We start from the raw sequence: 13,270 nt of genomic DNA, 5'->3' as shown, positions 1-13,270 counted from the left end.
AATCGGAACAAATAGGAATATAAATGAATTGAAACATTAAAATTAATATTTCTCGGGGAAAAACGTGTATACGAGAGATAATACGGAATACATGTGTTTAATACAAGTGTTTTATACAAACATAACAATAATCATTTACCGAAAATTGATTTCAAACCTAAAAATAGACAAAATAAAAATTGCCCGTCATTTTAAAGATCCTGTAACACAACTTTTTAATGGTTTTAAATCATAAATATGATGCTCAAATTAAGATTTATTGATATTGTAGGTCCCAAAAAGATATTACCGAATTTAACATTTCATTTAAATAAAGGGAGGTAATAAAAACTTTATTTTCTATAAAGTTTAAGTCAAATTTTACAATAAGAAATTTTAATGATTACATATGATATGCACAATTATTTGCAGTACATATTCTTCGATGTTTGAAAATTGTTTATTTTGCATAATAAGAAACAGGGCATCGGCAGAAGATTTGAAGACGGCGAAAACAGATCTGCTGCCGATGTCCTGACTAAAGCCGAGGGGTTTGGTCCTACAAAGTAGACTCTTGTGTCGACGAGGATGGTGTGCTAAGGTGCGTGAACCCTTAACACAGTAAGACGGCTTGAACGGCAGGCCTTTGTGGCACCAACAGCCCTTTTCAGGGCTACCCTTTCATATTGTCTCAGGCTACTGTACATTTAGGTTCTCATTGACCGTCGTACAGTGACCTACTGTGGATGGACCCTCATTAAGCATAAACTACATACATACTACATACATACATACATACGACATACATACATACATACATACATACATACATACATACATACATACATACATACATACATACATACATACATACATACATACATACATACATACATACATACATACATACATACATACATACATACATACATACATACATACATACATACATACATACATACATACATACATACATACATACATACATACATACATACATACAAACATACATACATACATACATACATACATACATACATACATACATACATACATACATACATACATACATACATACATACATACATACATACATACATACATACATACATACATACATACATACATACATACATACATACATACATACATACATACATACATACATACATACATACATACATACATACATACATACATACATACATACATACATACATACATACATACATACTTACATACATACATACATACATACATACATACATACATACATACATACATACATACATACATACATACATACATACATACATACATACATACATACATACATACATACATACATACATACATACATACATACATACATACATACATACATACATACATACATACATACATACATACATACATACATACATACATACATACATACATACATACATACATACATACATACATACATAAATACATACATACATACATACATACATACATACATACATACATACATACATACATACATACATACATACATACATACATACATACATACATACATACATACATACATAAATACATACATAACAAAACATAACATAACATACATAACATACAAACATACAGACATACATAAATACATAAATGACATAAATAACATGACAAAACATAACATAACATACATATCATACATACATACATACATACATACATACATACATACATACATACATACATACATACATACATACATACATACATACATACATACATACATACATACATACATACATACATACATACATACATACATACATACATACATACATACATACATACATACATAGGTTTACCACTTTGATCACAACTTACTTGATCTTTAAACGTTGAAGTATTGTGAAATCAAGTCATCATTAAAGCTTTTGGAAAAAGGCGCTATCATAAACATTTGTTAACAATCCGGAAAAAAACCTCCAGAAATATTTAAAATAACGCAAGTGTCTAGTTATTTAAACAAAAGTTTGCGAGAGCCTCGCAACGGAAGGTGGACCAATCTTGAAGATATAAGAAGATGATGAATATAAGAATGCGCTTTACATTAACGAATTCTGTCATAAAGCACTTTACCCAGACAAAAGTGGCCGAACAAATTATGTGATTTCTATTTACACAACTCATACTTAAGAATTACATAAATGTGTTATTTGTTTCGATAATTGTTTTGATCTATCCAAGTGAACATTTATTTTCGAAATTAATAAAATTAGATATAATTTAAGAGGAAGGAATACTTAATTGCAAATCATTATCCTCGATAACAATGAAAACAATGTTTTGTTTTTTTAAGTGAAATTTACAGGCTCTAATTTGATTGCGTCTGTTCTTTAGAGATGTTTAAAATTTGCAATATTTCCGTGCCCATAGCACATCGAAGGAGTTTCACTTAAACACGCAAAAAGTGCAACAAACCCCAAAAAACCCAAAAAAAAAAAATTATATAAAAAAAGGGGGCTGAATAGTAGCATCGTTAAAAACTTCCAAACAGCTCTTGAAAAAAGAGAAAACCGGAACCTGCTGTTGTGAGTATTAAATCTGTAAACAGGCGAATATGGGGACAGGGGACATATTCGAATGATGGCCCCGGTCAAATTTTCTAATAACTCAGACATGGTCTTTTGAAGGTACTGGAAACTGATATTTTTCTGTCATTGTATTCTTTCTTGTTTGTGTGTAGAAAATGAGAAGTATTTTTGGGTTTTACCCGAAACTAAGCATTTTGGTAGCTTTATATCACATCCGTGTTGTTTGTGCCGTGTGGCGGCTGTAAAAAGTCTCCCCGTACATTTAATCAATGATGTTATATTTTCGATCCTTGAAGATCGTTCAGCACGACATTATTGTTGTGCTTGTGGTATTTTTAGTTTCAACTTTTCGGCATTTTTTAGTTGGGTGGTTCCTGTATTCCTACTTGAATAATGTTGAATCACCCTTAGGATATGTTGTCTGCTTTTTAAACTTGTCTTATAACGTCTTATCTGTGATATGCAGGCCTCATAACCTCTGATCCCCTTTCAAAATTCCATTTTATGTAGTTCCGCCCATTGTTTTCTCGTTTAGGGCACACGCTTTTTATTACTTTGGGACCATACGCCGCTTTCCATGGAATGGCACGGAAGTGTCACATTGAAGGTTCCATGATACCCGCCGTATGAACACATATGCGGATGTTTTTAAATTCAAAATTTTACTATTTCATGTTTAAATGTTGAATTCTGCTTAAGCCGGTGCTAGGGGGCGTGGACGGTAACTTGCACTTTCCAGTACCGTCCATGAACAGGCTCAATCAAACCGAGCCTGCAACATTTTCAATTTTGCCGTGTTGGGCTTTCTTAAGGGATTCTGTATTTATCTAATTGTAAGTATTTCTGACTCTCCGAATGGAGGTGAAAAAGTTCAGTTTTGACAGTTGGCGCCTAGCAAGAAAGAAATTTCAGATAAATTTTGTGAAAAATCTTAACGTATGACAGACACTTTATTTGTAATTTTTGAAAATGCCATAGCTTGCACTGTGTGTTATTGATAATTTTAAAGGAATCGGGCGGATTCTGGAGTGTGCTGCACCTTCATGAAGATTGTCCATATGGGTATATTTTAGGTGTGATTTTGGCTGGATGGGGGTAAATATAAATTGCTGTCAGTCTTTTTTTTAGGAGCAATGCATGCTAACTATTATTTTCTTCAATGTATGTCATATATCATTGAATAATGCTGTGCAACTGGTTATCTGCCTGTGAGACAGATTTTGAAATATTTGGAATTGTATTTCTGGTCACACTGAAATATAAAATTGTTCATTTTTAGGTCTCTTACAATGGAGACGTTATCTGTACGTCATCTGTCGTTTATGCGGGTTACCAGGTACCAATATATACACGACTTGATTCATATAAGGATTGAGCTGATTTTAGACAAATACTTTACACTTAATTCAATAACATTTTCAAAACAATACCCGCAATAATAACGTTATTTACAGATAAAAAATGAGAAAATAGATAAACAAGACAAAGCCATATTCACAGAGTGCAGCCCCATGTATATTCCAGCTACGCAAGCAAGGTACTTTCAAGCTGCTGAAAAGACACTTAAGAACAAATGCAATCTTTAACATAATGAATTTTCCAAAATCGAGTTGTCAAGACTATCCATTATGAATATTTATCCCGTTCGAGTTTTGCACGTGTGCCCTGTCCTGTTCGGTGTTCAGCTGGGATGCTATCTGGTAGTCCTGTGTTGGGGGATACGTGCCACTCTTCCTTGTTGATCTTTCTTTTCAATATCTGGGACATATTTTTCTCTTGCACTGAAATAATATTTTTATCATCTGTATTATCAGAAAGATTGGTAAGTCTAAAATGTAAAATTCAGATAACATTGTAGCGGATTTGACATTTGTCTTGACATTCATGATAAGATATGGAGAAAATGTTGAAATCGCTTATGTCGTCATTAACGTTTAATTCATATGAACGGATTTATCAACAATATACGGTTCTATTTATGAAATAATTGAAAATAATTGCAACGGTTACGTTTGTTTTGCGGAAACATGTATGTATCATTTTAAGTTTTCTTTCGAGAAAATGATATTTCATACTAATTTATACCCACGATTTCCTTTTTCGAATTGTAAAACAACAAACGCTCTTTCATTATTGTTTAATTTAGTGTTAACAATTTTACACTATTTTTATTTTCTTTTATTTGAAGCAAGTTAAAATATTTTGACTGCAAATTTATTCTTTTTCTTCTTTCCAGACTTATAAGAACAGAAGAAATCGCAACATGATTGGCTTTCCTCTTCACAGAAATAAAAGTTTCATTCTAATTCTTCTTGTTGTCGTCAGTATTACTTGTAGTGTAAATGGACAGCTTTGCCAGAAAGTCGTCGTTGCCGGGAGAATAATCTGCAAGGATACAGCACCGTTCATTGACGGGTTAGGACGATGTGCAAGGAGTGTTCCTTCAGAGTCTGGCAAGAAAAGGTGTGGCTTAATTGGATCTGGTTGTCGATGTCAATCTAATCAAGTTCTAAACAGGGTGGCAACAAATTCAACTGCGATCTCCCAGTTGTCAGGTCTGATTGGACGGAAGTGACTACATCCTCGGATTGAAATGCAAACATATTAATACATGTGTATAAATGGATGACACATCATTTTTGTTTTCATGATTTAGATTACTGTGTTGTATTACAAGATTTCTTTGTAAGTATGAATATTGTAACAATATGATTCTTATACGTATCCGATGTTTTTCGTTTCCATTTCAAAACCAGTTACTGATTGAAAAAGACAGAAAAGACAGAGAAAACAATAAGTATTGAGTTATAACACAAACACACACGTTTATCATTATTGTAATTCCATCCAGACTATATGTTAAAAAAACTATAAGATAGGAATTGTATGACAAAAAGAGTCATCGTGAAGAACTCAGTTATAAAACAACTACAACTACAGAAGGTCTATGAATAATTAAGTCTTTTGATTTCTTGTGAAATATGTCACTCCGTTTAAACTTGGAATTTGCTTTGCCAATCTGTGTAACGAATATTTACTTCTACCTACATTACATGCCGTTTTGCCATAAACCAATCGGCAACTATACCGTTATACAATCAAATTTTATGTTATAATACTTGATAATACACAACGTGATTTTTTGTGACCTTCGTCGTGAAAAAGATGGTCCAGTTTTATTATCTCTCGTAACTGTTATGATCAATATTTTATTATTATATTGGATAGTGTAGAAAACACTCATTCTAGTAAGAAACCCATACATAAAATGTTTCTTGCGAGACGATACTCATTTTTCTTTATCATATCGCACGAATACCTGATTGCTCAAACAATCGTTTTCTATTTCCGTATAAAATACTGTCTTCTTACCACAAAAATCTTGGTATGTGTTAATTTGAACGAGATGGTGCCACATTTTATACAGTTAAAATGAAATATTCAAAACGTTATTAAAAAAATAAAACGCGGATCCTCTTTTGTATTGTATTGTCCCATGCAGATCAAAAACAAAAGGTGAAATACAAGTATGGAAGAGAAATCGATATTCGGTTGGATTGAGAATGTTCATGAGTGATAATGGAAATGGCAACATATTCCTCAATCTTAGCACGTAGCTAAGTTAAGCAGTATTCCAATCTGACTAAAAGTTCAGATCTACCTATTTCTGTAATGTAGATCTGATTACGACCGTATATGTTTCGCCTTCTTTATAATTCGGATTTCCCGAGAAAGCTGTATTTTATTCGTGCAATGAAACCGGTTTTATATAGGCGTTAGAAAAAATATCGAAATAACTTTATCCGTGGAAGTTAAACAAATTGTTAATTTTTGTTAGAAAAAAATATTTGAAGTATTTTTTAACAAATTAACTTGAAATAGTGGAGACTATTTTTAATTGGCAAAATTGTTTTGCCAGTTTATTTGTCGGCTATATGGGCAACGGCAAGTTTGTTCTCGAAATCGTGACAATTTCCTTCTCAGTATTGGTTTCCCCAGGGTTAAAATTAGAAACCGCATCGCTTTCAGAATTGTGAAAGCTCGCCGATGATTGGCTATGTGAAAGACCACCAGAAATAACTTCGTTATTGGTCACTGTTAGATCTAAATGCGGAGCGTTATTTAGTGCTAATTCTAATCAGATTGAGCAGTATTCAATCTTCAATTCAGAGCCATTTATTTGACTTAGTGTTTATTTGTCATGAAAATGTACAATAATTATAAATGAAATATTATGTTTTATCTCCACTTCACTGGAACACATGTGTAACGTGCACGGGCTAGCTGTTATATATAATTTTTCTTATGGCTGCTTTGCCAGTTGATTGGTTACAAATGATTATAAAATGATTTATTTCAAACTTGGAATTCATAGGTTTAATTAACCCAATGGTTATAAGCAGTAACGTGCTTGAAAGGTTAATAAGTGACCTTGAACTTGAATATAAATTGGGGGTGACACTTTTAAGCTATTTCATATATATAGAAAAAACCACTTGCGATATCGAGTTTTCAATACTTTAGTTAATTAACAATTACACCTAACGCAATGTTAAATTGATGCAATTGAAATACTTTCCGTAGAATAGTGCAAGAACCCAAAGTAATTAGACTTAAAATATTTAGTTAATTAATCTTCTGTGGTGTTGACCACTGCTTCGGCAAGCTGGACAGAGCTGATCGTCCACAGCTTGAGCTCATTTATACCCAATAACTATTGTATTTAATAATCGTTTACTGAAGTTGAAGAAATCAAGCATCCAAAGAACAGGTTATTGATAAAATGGGTTCGAATAAAGTGGTTACGGGAATGGCATTGGGAGTTCGAATATAATTTTTAAATACGAATTTTTGAATTTTACTAATTTAACAAAAATATGCCCTTATATCAAAATAATTGCTTCAGATTCAGTTGTTAAATCTAAATCATTTAATTTTTGTATTTATTACTTATTATCCAAAACGAATCAAACTCTACTTTTTTAAACACCCAAGATAACCATATTTGTTTACAAATTTTAATTTACCCGACAATTTAGGTACCAAAACCACTAAATATCAATTTCAATCATCTACGAAAGCTCAAAGGCTGAAGAGAACAATCTCACATTACCCCGCTCTTCCTCTCAAAAAAATCCCAACTAGCGTCTGCGTACCGTCCCTGCGTGCATTGAGCAATTATTCAAAGCTATATTATAATTTTATTCAATAAAAATTACCTAACACTAAAGACATTTGAGTCTGGTCTTCTTACTTTACCCATTATTTTTTTCTTATATCACCAAAGATTCATATTTTAATTCCTCAACGAATATTATCTAGCTCAATTTCTGATATCATGATACCATTTTCTTCTTTTCCCCATTTATTTTTTTTATCGATTTTTTCTTTATTTTAAATTTTAAGTCCTTTGTTTATTTTTTTCAATCAAAAAACCAACCCATTTTTTTAAATTTCCCTTTTTTGCCCCTTCAAAAAGTTAATTTTTTAAAGGAAAAACCTTTTTACATCTTATCAGGTCTTTTCCCCTTTTTCCTCTCCTTTCCCCACATTTAAAAATTTTTTTTGGAAACCCCCTTCGAAGGGTTTTTTTCTTTTCCCAATCCCCTTCCTACATAACAGGGCACAATGTTTCGCAATTCCAAATTCCCCCGGGCCCATGTTTTTCACCTCCCCTGCCCCCTTTTCCTTTTGCCTTGTCCCCCTTTGTTCCCCGGGGCCATTGAAAGGCCCTTTTAAAATTAGAAACCTTCCCCTAAAAAACCCCCCCTTAGGCCCTTATCTCGTTTTTACGTGTTTTCCCCCCTTTTTGTTTTTTCCTTACCAAGGATTATTATTTCCTTTCCCTTTTTTTCTTAACTTTTAGGGCTTTGGGTCTCTTTCGTTACATTTAACCTATTGCTCTACAAAAATTCCCCTAAGAATTATTTCCTTTTATCGACAAGATCAATTCCAAAGCACCCTATTTTACCCGATACAATATAAATTCACAAATTGCTCTTTCAATTTCATTGTATTTCTAATAACATCAATACAAACACCATACTGTTGCATGTGAAGTCAAGACATAAAACAACATCATTTTCCGATTTCAGCTACTACAACCTTGCGTTCTTTAAAAGTGTCTTTAAATACCTCAAAGGTAATATCTCTGTTTGTCCCTTGACTTTTAATAATCACTACTTTGTTGATGATACAGAAAGTTCAAAAGGTGTAAAATTTTTTCTTGCTCTTTAAGTTTAAAACCAAAAGATTTTCTGAGAATAACAGAACGGTAGCTCCTTATCTACCTAAGCAATTGTGACTGCCACCATTACCAACCCTTTCCATAAGCATAATAAACCAGCCATTTGAATGTCCTGACGAATTAATATTGTGTTTTTGTCATTTTCGCTCCTTGTTGTTTGTCAGTTGCGTGAGTACTTCTGTTTTGTAGATTTTGTCCAAATGTACTTCATTACAATTTCGCCCTGTACGATTTCTTCTTGTATAACCACTATCAGATTCGCTTATAAACTGAGGTATTAATGTATGGTTTTCTTTTGTCTATTTTCATTGTAATAACGATTTTGAAAATTCTTTGTGGAAAATGTTGTACACGCCTTTGATCATAAACTAATTGGTGTCTTACATATTTGTTTATCTTGCCGTTCATATATTCCTTGACGCTTGCATCCTGTCAACACTTGTTTTAAAGAAGATACAACAGTTGTTAATTTTTTAAACTTTTCTATACAAGTTATCTGTCCTGTATACTTCTGATCATTCCTTGCTGCTCATTTTCAGCCCCTTGTGTAGAAAGCTTTCCATTTTCTACAGCACGCCTTTACTGCATCATTCAAATCAATGGGCCTAGCTTGTTTTATCTTGAGACCGCTGTCTGAATTTACAAAAGTGCATCAATGAATTGTTTTTTATAGCTAAAGTGTCACGAACATCTATAGGAGCATGAGGGTTACGCCAAGTTTGCAAGACGACGAACCCAAACATCTTCCAAGTTCAGCCATTGATTCGGTTACTATTTTCGATTGTCTATCTCTCAACTGAACTCTATATAACTCAGTCTGATTTCTTAGGTGAAAATTCTATCTTCGAGTTGCTCTCACAAGTTCCTCATAATTGTGTTTCTTTTGTTGTCAATTTCCGAACACTCCTGAAGCTTAGGCTCGTAAAGATAACAGATAAGAGTAAAAACCTTTCTCATTTTCCATTCCAACCAATTTAAAGTTGCACAAGCGTCAAAGTGTGCTTTATAGTTGTCCATTCACAAGTTTTCCGTCATTTAAGTTGCAGGTTTTCATGAAAGTAAAAACCTTGAATCTTTTACTTTGTAATCAAAATTTTTGTCTGAAGTTTTGATTGTTATCCCCAATTTCTGTTGTTCTTTTGGAGTTTCAGGGGTAGCAAGTCAACAATCCTCCGTCTTTGGGTGATCATCTGTCTTTCACATCCCCTCTCATGTTTTTCACTTTGAACAGGCAATGAAGGCAAAAGACGTCTAGGCTTTGAGGTAGTCTTTCTACTTGTTTGTAAAACCTTCATAATATTCTCTGTTTTACCATAGCAGGTGTTGATGTAGCCAAGCTCAATACTTGTCTGGTCAATTTGTCTTTGAAGACTATCAATATCTCTCTGAGTTTCAGCCTACGATTCTCATTCCTAAGATTTTCCATTTCATCCGTACCATATAACAAAAAAAAAATCTTCATCAGACCATTTACTTCTATACTCAGCCATGTTCTAAAAGTCTAGGTAAGTTAGCCTATCTAAAAGCTTGATGTGTCCCCCGTTGGGCGCCAATTTGTAACGTGCACGGCTAGCTGTTATATATAATTTATCTTATGGCTGCTTTGCCAGTTGATTGGTTACAAATGATTATAAAATTGATTTATTCAAACTTTGGAATCAAGTTTAATTAACCAATGTTTATAACAGTAACGTGCTTGAAAGGTAATAAGTGGACCTTGAACTTGAATATAAAAAATTGGGGTGACACTTTTAAGGCTATTTCATATATATAGAAAAACCACTTGGATATCGAAGTTTTCAATACTTATAATAACAATTACACCTAACGCAATGTTAAATTGATGCAATTGAAATACTTCGTAAATAGTGCAAGAACCCAAGTAATTAGACTAAAATATTAGTTAATTATTTCTGTGGTGTTGACACTTCGGCAGCTGGACAGAGACTGATCGTCCACAGCTTTGAGCTCTATTTATACCCAATAACGTAGTTGTATTTAATAATCGTTTACTGAAGTTGAAGAAATCAAGCATCCAAGAGATATTGATAATGGTTCGAATATTGGTACGAATGGCATTGAGTTCGAATGATTTTAAGTACGAATTGTTCTGATATTTTACTAATAACAAAAATATGCCCGTTATATCAAATAATTGCTTCAGATTAGTTGTTAAATCTAATCATTTAATTTTTATGTATTTATTACTTATTTATAAACGATCAAACTCTACTTTTAAACACAAGATAACATATTTGTTTACAATTTAATTTACCGACAATTTAGGTACAAAACCACTAAATATCATTACAGAATCAAGGCTGAAGAGAACAATCGTCACACATGTAAAGTCTTAGTACGGTATCTTTAATTAAGTAATTTAATCACTTGATATTTTTGCATAATATTAAGATCAATGCATTTCTTGTTGTTTTTATAACTTCCGTGCAGTCTGACCAGGCTCTGTATTGTTGGCTGACAAACTTTAATTATTCAAATTGATATCCCTAAAATTGATAATGGACAGTCCCAAAAATAGAAGTGGGACAAGTCCATTTAAAATATTCAGCATGTTCAGGGTTAATATACAATTATTGTTTGGAATATAAGACAATTAACGTAAAATATTATACAAATCTGATACAACTTCGTAATACTCAGATATTAAACATCATTTTAATGTGTTTTCCTTTTTTAATGAAAATTCATAACGCTTATTTTATATATTCTCTGAAATGAGCAATCTATACTTTATCACAAACTACTGCAATATAATCGAAAGCAAAAAGGGTCAACAGTTATTGGTTTGCACTCTTGTGAAGGTGCGGTGTCCTGCTGAGTATCGCGACAGTGTGGCTGGGTTACGTAGGGGTTTACGTTCTTTAAACGTCGACTTACATTGTTGGCCTTTTGTCTCATTGTTTTAATTTTTTCCTATACGTTTCTGTTTGGAGAAATGATCTTTTTTCTATTCTTTTAATTAAACATCTTCACTGGCAATATGTAGAACGACTTGAAGTCTTAATTATATGTCTCCTTTTCTCTAATATATATATAGCAATTGTTACCAGTTTAATGCGTTTATAAATGGCAAGAGTATGCGTTACCATTATGTTAAATCAGTTTCAATTTGGAATTCAATTTAAAAATATATATATATTCATGTTAGTCTTAATTTCTTTTAAATGTATTAACGTTACCTTTAATCATCAGAGAAATCATTGGCGTCCGCGCCGAAGCGCGGCGCCCTTATTGAATGAAATCAGATTTTGTGAAAGGGCGACAGCAACTTCTCGAGCCTTCTAGTCACCTATAATAAAAGCCGATCATTCCGATCGGTATGAGGGTGCTTGATTATTATTAATAATGAAATGTCGCGATATGTACAATGAATAGCGAACTGGAGAATTTCGCAATGCAAACATTTTCAAATGAAATAACCTTTTCCGTCTCTTCGTTTTTTTAATGTACACAGTGAATTATTATGGTATGTTCAAATAGAATGATGGGATGATGACCTATACATTCCAAAAATCTATTTATAGAGGGATGTACTCCTATCGGTAATTCCCGGTCTCTCCCGGTCTATTTTGACCGGGATTTACTAGTGACCGGCGAATAGTATCACACGTTTATTGTCCGGTCTCTCCCGGTTTTGGAGTAGATGTTTGATATCGTTACAGAACAGAAAACACAAACAAGATATGAAAACAATATTCATAAAATATTTATTTTTTATATAAAAATAGATATTAAAATAATTGTTTAATAAACAATTATGCTCAACATGATCAACATGGTAATATAACCAGTGTCATATTTTTACTTAGTGTGAAAAAATACTTTAAGAGGGGGTCTTCGCTTATAGATAGCGATAACATAATAAGGGACAATTCCACAAGTGTGGTGATCATGTGTTACACATGTGGATTATAAATGATTGTATACATGTATATCCATTGCTATTAATAATCACGATCATAAAGAAATAACAAGTAATATTCTAATCTCTAGCATGCCAATCAAAGTTCATAATGAACAATGTATTTCGTCCGTTCATTCTGGTAAAAACCAACTAACCATTGAAAAGTTTATAAGAATATCTTGTCATCAAATGTGTACTAGTTCATCTACACTTTCTGCATTTCTTGCTTTGCATCAATGCTTTTCCTGTAAGTTATGGAAAAATAATTCTCTGCTCAAATTGTTTAAAAATTCACGTGATCAATGCAGTGTGTACGAAACATTCCGCAGTATATATGTACTGAAAATTTAACACACGAAAGATTTACAGATAAACAGTGATTGATAAAACAAACATATAAACAATCTTAAGTGGTCGTTATATGAATATTCCCGCCGTGTATGACCAACCCAATTTTTATGACAAACCTTTTGCGACTATTTACGATAACAACATTTTGAAATATTTTGTGTTGCAATACCGGATATAAGTAAC

The 13,270-nt window shown here is 32.6% G+C and overlaps 1 long non-coding RNA gene across 1 annotated transcript; it reads left to right on the top strand.

The window, feature by feature from the left end:
• The first annotated feature begins 2,552 nt into the window (after positions 1-2,552).
• On the top strand, positions 2,553-5,288 carry LOC132756945 (uncharacterized). Its single transcript, XR_009629389.1, has 2 exons — positions 2,553-4,593; positions 4,801-5,288. It is a non-coding gene; the product is annotated as an uncharacterized LOC132756945 (long non-coding RNA).
• Positions 5,289-13,270: the final 7,982 nt, after the last annotated feature.

This window comes from Ruditapes philippinarum, unplaced genomic scaffold (genome assembly GCF_026571515.1).
Source record: "Ruditapes philippinarum isolate M1 unplaced genomic scaffold, ASM2657151v2 ctg9572_1_1_1_1, whole genome shotgun sequence".
Taxonomy (NCBI): domain Eukaryota; kingdom Metazoa; phylum Mollusca; class Bivalvia; order Venerida; family Veneridae; genus Ruditapes; species Ruditapes philippinarum.
This window is presented reverse-complemented; position numbering and strand designations above follow the sequence as displayed.